Source organism: Nelumbo lutea, chromosome 1 (assembly GCF_056320005.1).
Source record: "Nelumbo lutea isolate HS-2025 chromosome 1, American lotus-T2T, whole genome shotgun sequence".
NCBI classification, from domain to species: Eukaryota; Viridiplantae; Streptophyta; class Magnoliopsida; order Proteales; family Nelumbonaceae; genus Nelumbo; species Nelumbo lutea.
The window spans coordinates 3,009,814-3,019,452 of NC_142684.1; the positions used below are offsets into that span (position 1 = coordinate 3,009,814).

Consider the following 9,639-nt stretch of genomic DNA (forward strand, 5'->3'; position numbering starts at 1 on the left):
CTAACAATCATCTTAGACAACAACCTATTGTTGAATAGGAAACAGTCAAACAATTATTGCCCCAATACAATGGCCAAGTTACTTGTTGCCAATTGTAAATTAGCAACAATTGCATAATTGTTTTTTATAAATATTTATGATAACAATTTTTATGAAATGTTGTTGAATTAACCACAATCAAGCACTTGTTACCTTAAGGTTCTATACGCAACAATCAAGTCAATCGTTGCTAATTATAAAATGGTCACAATTGAATAAATGTTTCTCATAAATATTTGTGAACTGCTGTTGAAAATTACATCCCAACTGTATTTATACACAAATATGTTAAAAATATATTACAATTTCCAAATTGCTATCATGGCAAGCTTTCCTCAAGGTAATGACCTCTTTTTGTAGTATACAAAAAGTACAGACACATTCCTCATGATCTACTTTTGTGTTCTCACTTGGTTTCCCATTCGAAGTGTCCTTGCATGTAGTAGTTGTCTCAGCATTTTGTATGCCATCAACGGCTTTGTTGGGTGTAGTATCTTTTCCAGTACCACCTGATGTGACTTTGTTTCTGTCAACCAATCTGCTACTGCCATCAAATGATCTTGATGAGCACTTGGCCTGCTTTAGCAATACACTTGCACTACTTGAAGCCACAGATCCAAGTTGAGAATTTGATGACCACCTTAATGAAAAGCCATTGGAAGATGGCCTAGATAGGTTTTCTGCCCTACCAAGGGACTATCGCCTAGAGGTCCCATTGCTTATGCTTCTTCCTTCTAATGTGGTATGGCCATTTACACTAGTCACTAGGGGAGTGTCTCGATCCTTCTTCAAGAACTTTGAGTTGCAATTGATATTTTTCCTAAAATCCAGATCAATCAATAAAAAAAACATTTAGATGAGGTTAAATTGTTAAATAAGCCTTGGATAACCACCACAATTGGTAATTTTGCTCACCTTCAATTGATATGTCCTCATGACTCCAAAGTATCATTCTATTTAGCCTTACACAGTTTTGAAATCCATTCGTTAATTAGAAAATGCTATCATTCTAAGTTTTTTTAACATTTCCCTACCAAATAACCCCGTAGGAAAGAAAATAACAAGTGCCCTTGTAGTTTTTTGGCTTTTCCTCTTTCCTTGAAAAGATGTTCTTGGACACATTTCTTCTAAATAAATTTCAATGCATTTGATTAATCAAGGAGAAGATGACAAAGACCCCAGATGAACTTATTGAGAAACATATCTTCAAGATGAGAAATGTGGCTTTGACACTTCCATTATAATAATTACTGATGAGGGCTGATTTGGCCCTCCAATGAAATTATGACACCTGGCACCTCATGACAGCCAAGGAGCTCGACAGCTCTCCAAGGAGCTCACCACCAAGGAGCTCGACAACTCAAAAAAGGAGCTCGCCAAGGAGCTAGGCAGCTCTCCAAGGAGCTCGCCAAGGAGCTCGGTAGCTCTCCAAGGAGCTCACCACCAAGGAGTTTGGCAGCTCTCCAAAGGAGCTCGTCGCCAAGGAGCTAGGCAGCTCTCCAAGGAGCTTGGTAGCTCTCCAAGAGCTCACCAAGGAGATCACCACCAAGGAGCTCGGCAGCTCTCCAAAGGAGCTCGCCAAGGAGTTCACCACCAAGGAGCTCTATAGCTCTCCAAGGAGCTCGCCACCAGGCAACTCAGAGTTCATCACCAAAGAGCTTGTCCGGGGCCTCATGAGAAGCATTCTGTCTGACAGCCATACCAGAAGACTGTACCCATGCCTCTCGCCTGATGGCACCATACCTGCCAACTCTGGTGGCTGCTTACTGCCTGACAGGACCGTACCCTGCAACGGTTACCTACGCCCACCAGCTCAGCCCTGGCAAATAACGGCTGCGGTAGAGAATCAGAGGTGGTTACATGTCAAATCACTAGTATATAAAGACCTCACCCCTCCCCACCAGGGAAAGGGGGATGAAAAATGGTGGTAATCCCTGCTCTCTAGCTCTCTCATTTCTTTAATATCATCTTCAAGCTCTCTACTATCAGAGTGCTAACTTAGCCATCGGAGTGGCCCCGCCGGGTAAACACCCCTGGGTCCTCTGATTTAGTTCCTGCAGGTTCCTCGGCTCCCGCCATCTACAAAGAGGAGCTTATCATCTCATGCAGAGGGCAGTCGAGGTGCACTACACTAGGAGGCTTGCCACCAAGGTAGCGCACCCAACAGTTCATCAAGGTAGCTCACCACAAGGGAGCTCGTCACCAGGTAGCTCACCACCAGGGAGCTCGTCACCAAGTAGCTCACCACCAGGGAGCTCATCACCAGGTAGCTCACCACTAGGGAGCTCGTCACCAGGTAGCTCTCCACCAGGGAGCTCGTCACCAAGTAGCTCACCACCAAGTAGCTCATCACTAGGCTGTTCGCCACCAAGGAGCTCCATCATCCTCTGAGTCACAGGCTACCTAGGAGCAGGTCAAATGATGAGTTACTTAGCCAAAAAATTGGTACATCACAAAAAAAATTTGGTATATGACCAGAACCGGTCGCATCAATTGGCACCGTCTGTGGGAAAACGCTATAAAAATCTAAGTTCTCATCCTACAAAAAACTAAGTCCTCTCCTCCCAAAAAGCTAAGTCCTCACTTTTTAGAAACTGAAGCTCTCGCTTTATAGTTTCATTTTGTATGAACTCAAAGACTATGAAGGGAGCTAACAGGGTAAGTAGCTCTACCAACTTTACTTTCAATTAAGATAAAACCTCGTCAGTCCTCTTCGTGAGGTCCCCCCTACAAAGATGAGCTCTTTGTGGCTTCTGCAGAAGTTGGCGGTCAATAGACTGCACGAGCGCCCTTGCTGGTCGAGCCTTCCAAGGCTTCCATGTGAGTTGGCGACATAAAGTTAGTAGTGCTGCCCTCGAAGGTCGAGCTTTTAATACCTTCTTGTAGGAGTAGGTGATCGGCATTACGAGGCCGACGTAGCGCAATCATAACTCTAAGGCACCTCACAGGTAGCTCGACACCTGGTCAGCTCGGCGCCTTACAGGCAGCTTGACAACTGGTCAGCTCGGTACCTCACAGGCAGCTCGACACCTGGTCAGTTTGGCACCTCATAGGTAGCTTGACACCTAGTTAGCTCGGCACCTTACAGGTAGCTCGCCACCTCACAGGCAGCTCGACACCCGGTCAGCCCGACACCTCATAGGTAGCTCGGCACCTGGTCAGCTCGGCACTTGGTAAGCCCGATACACATAAGTCCCGGTCGCCTCTTTGAAATGGGCAAAGTCAAGAAGAGTGGACTACGAGTCGCTCCCAAAGCCTACGAGCCACATTACTGCTGAAAAACCCAATCGCCTCTACGACATGGGCAACACAACTGCTTAAGACCCAGTCGCCTCTTCGGCATGGGCAAAGTCAAGAAGAGTGGACTACGAGTCGCTCCCAAAGCTTATGTGCCACATTACTGCTTAAAACCTAGTCGCTTCTTCAGCATGGGAAAAATCAGCAAATGTGGACTATAAGTTGCCCCCTGAGCCTAAGGGCCACAATACTGAACTATCGAAGACCTCCTCACCTTACAGGCAACTCCCAAAACCTAAGGAATTGGATCAACACTTATTAGCTCGTCGAGTTACGGGCCAAAATGAGAAATCTACTCCCTTCGTCGAGTTACTCTCAGCTTGGGAGTGGGGGGGAAATGATGAGGGATGATTTGGCCCTCCAATGAAATTATGACACCTAGCACCTCATGACAGCCAAGGAACTCGACAGCTCACCAAGGAGCTCACCACCAAGGAGCTCGGCAGCTCTCCAAGGAGCTCGCCACCAAAGAGCTTGGCAGCTCTCCAAAGGAGCTCACCAAGAAGCTCACCACCAAGGAGCTCACCAAGGAGCTTGCCACCAAGGAGCTCGGCAGCTCTCCTAGGAGCTCGCCAGCTCTCCTAGGAGCTCGTCAGCTCTCCAAAGGAGCTCGCCGAGGAGCTCATCGCCAAGGAGCTAGGCAGCTCTCCAAGGAGCTCGACAGCTCTCCAAGGAGCTCACCAAGGAGCTAGCCACCAAGGAGCTCGGCAACTCTCCAAGGAACTCGCCAAGGAGCTAGGCAGCTCTCCAAGGAGCTTGCCACCAAGGAGCTCGACAGCTTTCCAAGGAGCTCGACAACTCTCCAAAGGAGCTCACCAAGGGGCTCGCCACCAAGGAGCTCGATAGTTCTCCAAGGAGCTCGCCAAGGAGCTCACCACCAAGGAGCTTGATAGCTCTCCAAGGAACTCGCCAAGGAGCTCACCACCAAGGAGCTAGAAAGCTCTCCAAGAAGCTCGTCACCAGGTAGCCTGGAGCTCATCACCAAGGAGCTCGCCACCAAGCAGCTCGGAGCTCATCACCAAGGAGCTCGCCACCAGGCAGCTCGGAGCTCATCACCAAGGAGCTCGTCCGGGGCCTCACGAGAAGCATTCTGTTTGACAGTCATACCAGAAGACTATACCCACGCCTCTCACCTGACGACACTGTACCTGCCAGCTTTGGTGGTTGTTTATTGCCTTACAGGACCGTACTCTACAACGATTACCTACGCCCACCAGCTCAGCCTTGGCAAATAACGGCTGCGATAGAGAATTAGAGGCGGTTACATGTCAGATCACCAGTATATAAAGGCCTCACCCCCAGGGAAAGGGAGATGAAAAATGGAGGTAACCCCTTCTCTCTAGCTCTCTCATTTCTCTAATATCATCTTCAAGCTCTCTACTATCAGAGTACTAATTTAACCATCAGAGTGGCCCCGTCGGGTAAACCCCCTCGGGTCCTCTGATTCAATTCCCGCAGGTTTCTCGGCTCCCGTCGTCTACAAAGAGGAGAAGATCATCTCATGCAGAGGGCAGTCGGGTTGCACTACACTAGGAGGTTCACCACCAAGGCAGCGCACCCAGCAACTCATCAAGGTATCTCACCACCAGGGAGCTCGTCACCAGGTAGCTCACCACCAGGGAGCTCGTCACCAAGTAGCTCTCCACCAGGGAGCTCGCACCAAGTAGCTCATCACTAGGTAGTTCGCCACCAGGGAGCTCGCACCAAGTAGCTCATTTGACATGCTCGCGACCTGGGAGCATGTCAAATGACGAGGTACTTAGCCAAAAAATTTGTACATCACAAAAAAAATTTGGTACGTAACCAGAACCGGTTGCATCAATTACCATACAAATCAATATAGAAAAGGAACAGTTGTAGCAAAAAATAGTAAGGAAAATACAATAAAGTGGAGGGCAAACTATAACATGCCTAGAAAAACCTTCTCTCTTCAGGCCACTGCTTCATAGGCATAACCTTGTCATTGGCATCTTTCCATTCATTTCAACTTCAACTGCAACTCGATTTGAGTAACCTTTGCACGAGCTAGTTCCAGATCAAGAGTTTTTCTTTCTTCCTAATCAAGGATTTTAAGTTGAGTTTTGCTGATCACATTCAGGATAGATATCTTTTCTTTTGAGAGAGAGAGAGATATCCATCTATTATTTTGAAAGAAACAATAGATATATATTACTTAAAAGAAATATGCATGTAAAAGAGAATAAACTCACAGTCATCTCCTGTACTTTTCGTTGGTAATCACGCACAGCATTTGCAGCAGCCCCACTAGCAAGAACAGCCTCCTCTAGCTCATGGGCAGTTGGCTTAGCTTTTCAACCTCTGCAACCTTTTGCCTATGCATTTTGTCTAAGATCTTATTCTCCTCCTGCCAATAAATATTAGAACCAATCATTCATACAAATAGTAGATGGTTACTAACATGCCAACAGAACCATACAATTGGCTATACACAAAAGTAATTACTTAAATATCAAACAAGCAAAAAATAAAAATAAAACCTGGCAAATTTCAATCTGATTCATTAACTCCTAGTTCTTATTTTGAAGATCCTCAACCAATGATGCTTTTGCCAAGGCAATCTGTACAGTTCTCTCAGCTTCAAGTAGAGCAGCTTCCTTTGATTTAGTAAGCCGAATTGTAGCTTTGCAACCTGACAAATCAAAACCCAATTTCAAATACATACATAGATTAAACATATCCTTGTTGTTCTTCCTCATCTGTACTATATAATGCCAATACTTGCATTGGCTTCACATCCATGCCATAAAAGTTAAATCTGAAAATTTTAATGGCGCCATATAATGTCAATTGTAGCAAACAATAGTTGTCTAAATATTCTAATTTTTAAATCCACTCACTGAGTTAAGATATTTTAAGTATCATAAAAAAAAAATTCAAAACCCAAAAGTCATTTTATCTTTTTACTCTTTTATTTTTACTTGAATACGTGCATGGCATGTGCCTGCCACTAAAACTTGAGCCCATTCACAAGCAGTCGTCTAAGAATCAAATGCATGTATATCATGAATATTATTAATATGCATGTTAACAAGAAACTATGGCAGTGATCATACACAGTAAAACTTGAACATACCTCAAGCTTAGCAAGCTTTAGCTCTGCCTCCAGTGGAGTGATGATGGCTTCAATTGGAGGCATGTCATCATCCTCTTGAGCAGCGTGGACTCTACCAAGTGTGGCTTCTTCTGCTGCAAAATGTGCAGCAAGAGGTGCTTTTTCTCTCATCTTTTATCTTCTTGATCTCAAGGTTCTATAGAAAAAGACAGACAGGCTATGTCAGCACAAAGAAACTAGAAACAAGCAATCCACAAGCTAAGGGGAACGGTCTATGGGTAAAAAGTTTTTTCTTTTGACGGTAATTTTGTTCTTGGTAAAAGAATTACTCAAGTAGAAAACTACCTCTTCTACAACCAAGGGAGAAGAATAATTCCATTCAAGAATATCAGTTCAATTGATATAAGTGTATGACATATAGAATCTCCACATCCAATTTAATGGCAGCTTTTAAGCTCCAAAATAAACATGATTGTGAAATTTAACAAATTTTCTCTTATTTCATTTTACTTTCTTTTCAAGTATATTTCCAGTATTTCCAGATGTATATAAGTGCATGACATATATAATTGAGGCAATGCACAAAATATGTGCCCCCACATTAGAAGACCTTATATGAAAAGGATATACACAATTCTCAAATTAAATTAATACCTTCTACCAAATTAAAAAAAAATCAAATAATACCCTAATACATTGTAAAACCAGATATTTTCTGGTTTATTCTTTTTATGTGTTTTGTTCATTGAGAATTCAAGTATATATACACATGAATACAACCACTGAACCTCCTAAGCTTATGACAACTAGAACTCCTAAGTTTACAAGGACTCAAACATATCTTCCATATCCTATCTGAACTATTCATGATAAGGAAAGGATAAGAAGATATATACAAACAAGATAATACTGAACGGACTCCTAATCCTAACACCCCCTCAAGTTGGAGCATGCAGATTGTGAATGCCCAACTTGCGGAGAAAGTACTCAAATTCTCTGCGACCCAGTGCCTTTGTAAAAATGTCAGCCAACTGAACACTAGTCGACACATAAGCATGACGAATGCAATCATTTTGAATCTCATCATGTACAAAATGGCAATCAACTTCAATATATTTCGTATGCTCATGAAACACTAGATTTACTGCAATATGCAAGGCTGCCTGATTATCACAATATAATCGCATTGGATTTGAATGCATAACTAGAAGAGCCAATAACAATCCCTTCAGCCATTTTAATTCACACGTGGCCATAGCCATAGAATGATACTCTATTTCCGTTGAAGAACCAGCCACAGTATGTTGCTTCTTAGTTTTCCAGGAAATAAGTGATTTTCCAAGCAAAATAAACCATCCAAACAGAGAATGTCGGGACAAAGGACAGCTCGCCCAGTCTGAATCACACCATGCATATAACTGTAAGCCACAATCTGAATGCAAGAAAATTCCTTGACCAGGATTTCCTTTCAAGTAGCGCACCACTCGCAATGCAACCTCCCAATGTCTTTCTTGCAATTGCTGCGTAAATTGGGACAGAACATGCACACAATAAGACAACACTAGACGAGTTTCTGAGAGATAAATAAGCCTGCCCACCAAGCGCCTGTATCGCTCAGGATCAGATAAGAGAGGCCCATCTGTCAAGGCGAGATTGTGATTCTGCTCCAGAGGAAAAGGAGCAGGTTTTGCACCAAGTAATCCAACTCCAGAGATAATATCTAAAGCATACTTACGTTGAGACAGAAAAATTCCTGTTGAGTTTCGGGCAACTTCAATGCCCAAAACATATTTCAATGATCCCAAGTTTTTCATATGGAAACAATCACTCAAATATTTTTTGAAGACTTGAATTGTCATATGATCATTACCTGACACGATAATGTCGTCCACATACACGAGAACAAGCACATGCACCCTGTCTCGACGAAAGGTGAAGAGGGAGTAATCTGAACATGATTGCCGAAACCCATATGTCTTCAAGGTTGTGGTTAATTTAGCAAACCAACATCTTGGCGCTTGTTTCAAGCCATTCAATATTTTAGCAACCGACACACCATACATGGTTTATCCGACTGAAAACCAGGAGGCATTCGCATGTAGACTTCCTCGTGAAGGTCACCATGCAAGAATGCGTTATGTACGTCCATTTAATGAAGCTCCCAATTTCTATCTGTTACGACTGCAAGGAAGGTACGGACAGTAACCATTTTTTTCAATTGGGGCAAAAGTTTTATTATAATCAATTCCCTCAACTTGCTTGTTCCCAAAATCACAAGACAGACTTTGTATCTTTCCACTGTCCCATCAGCGTTATACTTGATTCGATACACCCATTTGCATCCTATGACTTGTTTTCCGGATGGCAAAGGCTCCACAGTCCATGCCTGATTATTTTCAAGTGCTTGTATTTCTTTCTGCATTGCATCCCTCCATTTTTCATCCTTTACGGCCTCAGCAAAAGAAGTAGGTTCAACTCCTACAGTAATAGCTGCCAAGAAAGCACAATGTCGACAAGAAAAATTGTTATAGTTCATATAGTTATCTATGGGATAAGGACTACCTGTAGAATGTGATTGGCCGAGTGAGCTTGCAAAGGGACGCGGAGAGGGACTCAAGTGCTGTATGGTGTGAAGCACATAATCTCTCAACCTTGTGGACTGCTGTTTCTGTTGATGCCCACACCCCAAATGAAATTTATAGTGTTGCTATTGCTCAACATTGCCACCCCCTGACATCAGGACCGTCTTCGCTTGCATTTTCTGTGGTGGTGTCACAAGAATGCATGGGTTCACCAGCATTTGCATTCGGGTCTATGCGGGTTCCTTCTTCTACACGGACTCCTTCTTCAGCGAGTTCACCTCGCTGGTTAGCCTCCATCTCGCCATTTGCTAATCTAGGTAAATAAGTAGATGGTACCAACACATCATCTGTTCCACCTATTCCACAATTAAATTGGCCTTGTGCTTTGTTCGGCTGTGCATCTTCCTTGTGTGCATACGGGAATTAAGGCTCTAAAAAAGTAACATCTCTTGATGCAAAGAACATGTCAGACTCTAAATCATACAAGCTCCATCCTTTCTTTCCAAAAGGATACCCAACAAAAACACACCGTCTGCTTCGACTGACAAATTTATCCCCTCCATGTCCATGATTGTGCGCATATGCTAAGCAACCAAAAACTCGCACATTGTCATAAGAAGGATGTCACCCAAATAACATTTCATATGG

At 43.5% G+C, this 9,639-nt stretch overlaps 1 pseudogene; it reads right to left on the reverse strand.

Moving 5' to 3' along the window:
- Positions 1-327: 327 nt before the first annotated feature.
- LOC148873221 (microtubule-associated protein 70-2-like) lies at positions 328-975 on the reverse strand (annotated as a pseudogene).
- Between the last annotated feature and the right edge of the window lie 8,664 nt (positions 976-9,639).